The following is a 7,692-nucleotide window of genomic DNA, read 5'->3' on the forward strand; positions in this document are numbered from 1 at the left end:
GAACTGAGGTGACCAACCCATCTCGGTCTGCTTAGGACTGTCCCTGTTTTAATACCAAAAGTCTTCTGTCCCAAGAAAACCTTCGGTCTCAGGAAAACTGGGATGGTTGGTCACCCTAAGTAGAACTGAATATGGCTCTGGTCAAAGTGTATGGGACTAACAAGATTTATGAGGTCTGGCATTCTAAGGAAACTTCCACATGACTCTTGGTGAATATGTTCATCCACATCCGTGTTATAAAAATAAGGTTTCCGATTTCTAAGCCATGAAGGCCAATATAGTGGAGGAGTGATTGTTAAACATAGGATATTGAGTTAAACCACTGTGAAATTCATTAAACAAATATTGAGTATTTACTATGTTCCAATCGCCTTTCTAAGTATTAGAAATAGAGAAACGAGCAAGATAAAGTCCTTAATTTCAGAGGACAAATTCTCAGGAAAATAATCAGCAAGGTTGGCATGCTTTTTCTGAATGAATTGTGGGATAAATGTGCACAATGGTCAAACCTTCCCAATACCAATTTGGTGAGTCTACTTGGGAAACGCAGTAGCAAGATGTTTACATGATATATCCAATTTTCTAATCTTGATTGCACATCCTATGAGAAAAAAGTTGGACGTGCAACCTCAATATATGTGTATTTGCAAATTATATGCATGTACTACTAATATATTAAACACATACGCAAACATGAAAATTAAGAAAGGCTGTCCTGAGTAATCGTTCCTGAGATGTGTGCATCCAACTTTAGAGACGGCTAATACATCCCAGGTCAGTTCATAGACGATAACATGATAATCGCTTGCTAGAAGAATGCAAAGGATACCTGTGCAGCAGCTCAGGCCACCTGCATCTTCACACACCGATTTTACCACAGGCTGTGCTCTCCTGGGTCATGACTTGCTTGACCATGTGGTGTCCTCCTTGAGGAAAATATGAGCCCCCCGCCCCCAGTCTACCTGCCATCTAGACACAAGCATGAAGCTTCACATGGCTTTAAACAAGCTTCTGAAACCCCATGTGGCAGGGCTTCAACTATCTCACTCTTGTCTGTGAGAGTTAGTCTATGAGGGTCTTAAATGTGTATTTTTCTCCTGAAGTGTACTTTTGGGGTGTACACAGCCTTTAAGAGGAGCCAGGACAATGTCAGCCAAGAAGTCTCAGGCCACCTCAAACTGTAGGGCTGCCGCCATAGAGCCTCTAGGAAGTTCCTGTGCTATGTTGTTTGGAAGGTCACCGAACTGGGCCGCCTCAAAAGTCTCTTTGATGCTGTTGTCTGAAAGTCTGTAAGGCCCTCTGGGGCTGAGGCGAAGACTCAGGGCACAGGTGATCAGCCATTAAAGGGTGGTTTAGTTCCAAGCAGGCATTAAAAGATAATTTTCGAAAGCAGGTAAAATCATGACTCTCATACAGATATAAGAATAAACACAAGTTGAAGATTTTATTTAACTCATTCATAGAAAACAAGTGAAGTGATACAACTGGGTCAAAGGATATTAATCAATAACAGACACAGTTATAGGTCAGGAATATGGAAAAGAATGTACAAATAGAGCCAAAATTGTTCTTTTGACTATTTCTCCCCATATAGAATTTGTTTGCATGTCTATAGACAAGAATTATTTGGCATTCCTGTCAGTTATCTACAGTTTACAGAATCAGAATCAGACAACCCAGGTTTGCTTTAAAATAAACACTTATTTTTCCATTTAAGCACAAAATTTCCCCTACAGTTTCCCTACTTTTGATCAAAAAGAATTTCAAAGATTCCTGATCACAAAATGAATGTGGCCTCATTAGATTTGGCCTGATTATTTACATAGGTGCAGCAAGAATGTTAGTTTAGCATAAAGGCCTTCTTTAAGTTTACTCTGCTGGAGGTTTCCATAAGGAATCTCAGGTTGGACTTCTAAGATCCTCTATTACTTGCTATCCTGAGGCTAGGTAGCCACGCCCAAGAAACTTGATCCACCAGGTTTCATCTGCAGTACTTATACGCTTTGGGTGACTTCCTCTCCTCTCAAAGTCCTCAAAACATCTGTAGCCTCCTGGCCGGTCATGGAAGTGAGCTTCCTTACCAGCTGGACCCTGTAAGCCAGGTACCAGGAGGGTTTTGTCAGCACAGTTTCAATAAAGTCAACCTTAGTTCCCTAAAAGTGACTGGTCAGGCACCAGCCACGCTTCCCCAGGTGGGCAGGGAGCCTCTTCCCTTGTTCCTGTGGTCATGTCCACCTGGAGGGGCCTGGTGATGAGGTCACTGCTGGTATGGGCAGCCTGTCCTCGGCAAAGCAGCTGCCTGGCGGCTGCAGATACCAAAGACCATGAACTTGAAGCAGATGGTAATCAGAGGGCGTTATTCTCTCCCTCCTCTTCCAGAGAGCCCCTCTACCCGCCCCTGGTTGTCTGAAACCTTTTCCAAAAAGGACAAAAGGAACTCAGATCAGTTGTCCACAGTGTTCCTTGTTGGAAATTATTTGATAAAGTCCCTCCCAGAGAGAATCTTCAGAAAATCCAAAAAACATTCAGCAGGAAAAAAGCATGAACAGGGAGGACCTATAAATCACCGTTTCAGTCTTTAAGACATAAGAATTTTGAATTTGAGCCACCTTCTACCACCTTTCTGATTCTTGAGTATGGGCCATCATATGATTGACGATTGCTTTTGTGTCCTGTTGAAATCTTTGCTTACTCCAAGAAAATCTTCCTGCCAAATCAGTGACGAGAACACAAGACCTTTGAGCTGAGTCTTAAAATTGAGAAATTAAAGCAGTACATTAAAAAAAATTAAGAAGAAAATATTGCAAATGCAATGGTAATTTGGACGAGGGAAGAAATTCATAGTAGGAAAAAGCTTAGAGAATTGAGGCGCAGGGATTGCCCCCTAGTGTTCATGGTAAAGCTTGGAGTCTAGCTGTAGTAAGTGGACTAAATAATTATCACTCCTGAACTTTATGCAGTATTCCTCCCCAAAGGAAAGAAATGGTGGGAAAGCTTCAGTAAAACAACTTTTTTTTTTTTTTTGCGGTACGCGGGCCTCTCACTGTTGTGGCCTCTCCCATTGCGGAGCACAGGCTCCGGACGCACAGGCTCAGTGACCATGGCTCACAGGCCTAGCCGCTCCGCGGCATGTGGGATCTTCCTGGACCGGGGCACGAACCTGTGTCCCCTGCATCGGCAGGCGGACCCCCCAACCACTGCGCCACCAGGGAAGCCCCAACAACTTCTATCTAAACATATAATTCTCTATAATGCTGGTCCAGAATGATGATTCTTCAGATGCTGGTCTGGAATTAAGGTGGATATATCCTATGCCTTTCCATCTCTCTACATCTTTCAGAAGGATGGTCCATATCAGGATGTTTTATACAGTATCTCAGGAGCATATTCATGTTACAGACCTGATGTTGGTTATGTCCAAGGGGTGTCTTTCATTGTGGCATTGTTCATTCTCAGTTTGGAAGAGGCAGTTGCCTTCATTGCATTTGGAAATCGCATGAATAAGCCATCCCAACTGGACTTTTTCTGTGTGGATTGCAGCAAGATGTTGAAATATTTTGGAACATCTGAAGTATTCTTTGAGGGCAGTCTCTTTACACATTTTCTCCATATCAAGTAGTCTTACGTTTTCACACTGGCATATACTTGCTAGACTAGATATTCACATAGCATCACAAGTCACTATTCTACTTGATCCAGCCAGTCCAGGCTGGGATGTATTTTGCAGAGATGGGGAGGAATTTTTATTTAGAACTGGGACAGGAATCCTCCAGTTATATGAATACATTTTCCTTCAGGTATACTTTATTCACATAGCACAGTTTCTAAATAAATTGGCAGAGGATCTCACACCAGAAAAGCTGTTCGGCTGTGTTGCAGCCATTCAGATACAGAAAAGCACCAGTTAGGGGACTTAGGTCTTTGTGTCAGTAATGGAGGATACAAGGAGACAAGAATAACAGTACTGCTTTTTTTTTTTTTTTGCAGTACGCGGGCCTCTCACTGTTGTGGCCTCTCCCGTTGCGGAGCACAGGCTCCGGACGCACAGGATCAGCGGCCATGGCTCACGGGCCCAGCTGCTCCGCGGCATGTGAGATCTTCCCGGACCGGGGCACAAACCCGTGTCCCCTGCATCGGCAGGCGGACCCTCAACCACTGTGCCACCAGGGAAGCCCAACAGTACTGCTTTGAACAGCTAATCTTCATAATTAACAGACTAATTGAAACATTAAAAAAAAGCATTTTTTTATAACAGTATTTTGTTTCCTATGTAAGCACACGGAAGAAAGTTGGAGCAATCTAAAAGAATCAAGGGTGGAAAAAAGCTGATTTTGAATTTTGTGTCTGAAGTAACAGAAATGAGCAGCCTATTGACAATATTATTTTTAAAAAGCATTGCCATTTTACAAAAGAAAAAGTGTAAATGGCTAGTTCATACTCCATAATCTGGGGGTGAATGTTTGAATGCAAAAACATTTAAAATAGTTTTAGGGGAAAAAAAGACAGTGACTGGTCGTACCCAATTAAATAAGCATCATTTTCAAATATGACATTCCAGACAAGGCCTTGATTACATAACCATTTTTCCAATTATATTTAGTAAAAAGGAGGGTAGATTCTTATTGAACCTATGCAAATAACTAAGTTACCATTTAAAAGTAAGAATATTTAATAAAAATTTCTGAATTTGGAAGGGGAATCAAGTAGGGAGAATAAAACATCATCTAAAGATGTTTCATTTCAGTTTACAAAATCAGAATCTACTAAATTGTTATGGCTTATAAATAAGTTAACAAGAAAGGAAAAGGGCTTCCTTATGTATCCAGAAAATAGAACATTAAAACAATATCAACAATATTCCAAACAAGTAGCTACAATCCTCTCTCATTAGTTCATCCATTCTATGTAATAAATTCTTGTTCTGCTGGATCTTGGGTTAGCAGCATCATGAACCCATCTGCTTCTTACTAAAAAGAGTTCTGGAAATCCTGATCTAGCCCAACAGTATGGTCTTTTTTTCTTTTTTTTCCCTTCAATACTGTCTTAAAGTTGTTTAAGTGATGACATCAGAAGCCCGTACCCAAGATCTATTCGTTGAAGTGTCAGTAGTTTGAAGTACCTGGTACAGTCCTTTTCCTTGGGCTCTGGGGACCATGTATCTTTGTCAAGGACGTGATCTGGCCTCTGCAGCTGATTGCAGAGACTTCAGGGAAGCTTCCAAGCAATACAAAAAACTATCTGTAGATGCCAGAGGCTTAAAATAACTATGGTAATTTCTGGAGAGAGTTCATAACAAGCGTGATGCAACTGACAAGGAAATTTAGTTGTTTCTGTCATGCAAAACAATGCTAATCCAAATAAATAAATAAACATATAAAGCTATGACAAAATGTCTATGCACATAATGATTAAGGCTATTTTCAAAGAAGATACTGAATTTTACATCTGGTTTATAAAAATGGATGAACATACTTGTTACAGAGGAAAAATTCTTGAGATATGCAAAATTCTTGAGTCTTAATATATATATGTAATACACTAAAAATATACCAAGTATGTATCAAGAATATCAAGTAACGAGATTTGGAGTAGGTCTAAAACATCCGTATTTTAATTAAAACTCTACAGATAAGTCTGATATTTATCCCCAAATGAAAACCACTGGCCTAGAAGACGCTAGATTCAAGTTAAAGAAGAAAGATTCCAACCAAATAAACGTTTTAAATAATAACTAAAAGTATGACTAACAACACTATTTTGTTGTTGCCTAACATCAGGCAAAGCATCATCGGGATACAGATAAACAGAAGCACCGATAAATCTCCAGGGCCTTCCCATGAATCATTCAAGTACTAAAATAGTTACAGCAATAATATTTTACCTATACAAATTTAACCTAGGGAAGGCTAAGCATCTTTTCTGATTTGACAAATCTTTCCATGAAACTCATCAATAGCAACATAAATAAAACCTAATTATTTAGAAATAATACCCCTCTTTCATAAGGTAAAAGAACAGATCTTTTGGGGTTTGAGAGACCCACTGGGAAATCTCAAAGATAGGTTTAGGGAGGCAAAAATCAAGAGTTCTCAGGAGATTTGAACTCTTAAGATAGGATCATGGGTGCCTCAGAAACAACAGTTGTTGTTGTTTTTCAAATGTTGTCATTTGAAAGGGACAATAAAACATCTAAAAATAAGTACAGAATGTAACATGATTGTAAAGAATCTTAGCTCTTTTCTAAGTGAGGAACCTTTGTTTGCTTTTTAAAAATAATCAAGAGCATAATACAATTAACATATTATAAGACACAAAATCTTTTGCTATATAGGCAAAGTACACACACAAAAAGAACTTTCCATATTGGAGGTAAAGACAATAAGCAGTAAACCAGGGAAACATGGCCATCAAAATCAAGCAAACTGTGGTGAAACTTTAACATATTTCATAGCTTTTCAGACTCAGGTATTATAAACCAAGGCAAATAAAATTTATTTCCAGAAAGAAAGTAGAATGGTGGTTGCCAGGGGTTGGAGGGAGGGTAGGATGGGGAGTTAGTTGTTTAACAGGTGCGAAGTTTCAGTTTGGGAAGTTGAAAAATTTCTGGGGATGGATGGTGGTGACCGTGGCACAACAATGTAGACATACTAAAGTACACTTAAAAACAGTTAAAATGGTAGATTATTTCCAAATTTTGCCCTTCATCCTGTTCTTTTATATTCTGGAACAAACTGACACTTTATTTTAGGACCCATCTCATGGCGTCTACAAGGTCAGAATGAATTTCATAACACAAACATGTTATTAATAGGCAATGCAGTCATTGTTGCTATCTTCAAATAACTCAACAAATAAGAATTATAAACATTTCTCAATTCAGTTTCCAATATGTTGTGTTGATAATTAAATGTACCATCCCTAGCCCCCTTCTCCCTTTAAGGTCCTCAATATGTTTGAAGAGTGCAAAGGCGGCTTTGGAGACAAAACAAAACATACAGACAAAACCTTGAGAACCATCGCTTTAGGACAAAACTACGCTTTTTTTCTCGAGAAACAGGAGCACACACAGTTGTATTTCTCTGTTGCTCCTCAATACAGTCTCAACCACTAACATAAATTCTAAGTTTCAACCAAAGTAACTTCCGTTTCAGAGAAAATTAGGGTGGGGGGGAGGGAGGAGGTGGATAGTTGTGAACTATGTCACATACCCGCTTTTTATTTTATTTTATTTTATTTTTGGCCGTGCCTCATGCGGAAACTATGTCACATGCCAGCCTTTTATTTTATGTTTTATTTTTTGGCAGCGCAGAATGTAGGATCTTAGTTCCCTGATCAGGGATTGAACCCATGCCCCCTACAGTGGAAGCGTGGAGTCTTAACCACTGGACCACCAGAGAAGTCCCAGATACCAGCTTTTTAGCTTTTTAACAGACCAGCAGGGTTCATAGCTACACATAACAAAACTTTCCATAGACACTTATATCCCTTACAGTACAATTTATCAAAGTGGCAAAAATGAACATATTCATTAACAGACCCAAAGATACAGTCTCTTACAGCATATAAGACGCAAAAGTATATAAACTTAAAATTATGCTTAGTAATCAATGTCCAGTAGTCTGTCTTACTTAAGAGTGATCTTGGTATCCAATGATTATCCATTAATTAACTTAATTTTAATATCAGTCCAAG

At 39.3% G+C, this 7,692-nt stretch overlaps 2 pseudogenes; both read left to right on the forward strand.

Moving 5' to 3' along the window:
• Nucleotides 1-2,416: 2,416 nt before the first annotated feature.
• Nucleotides 2,417-3,272, forward strand: LOC149748725 (TBC1 domain family member 12-like; annotated as a pseudogene).
• LOC111169197 (TBC1 domain family member 12 pseudogene) lies at nucleotides 3,272-3,908 on the forward strand (annotated as a pseudogene).
• Nucleotides 3,909-7,692: the final 3,784 nt, after the last annotated feature.

Source organism: Delphinapterus leucas, chromosome 7 (assembly GCF_059928025.1).
Source record: "Delphinapterus leucas isolate spDelLeu-1000000601 "Yukka" chromosome 7, BTC_Dleu_Yukka2, whole genome shotgun sequence".
Taxonomy (NCBI): Eukaryota; Metazoa; Chordata; class Mammalia; order Artiodactyla; family Monodontidae; genus Delphinapterus; species Delphinapterus leucas.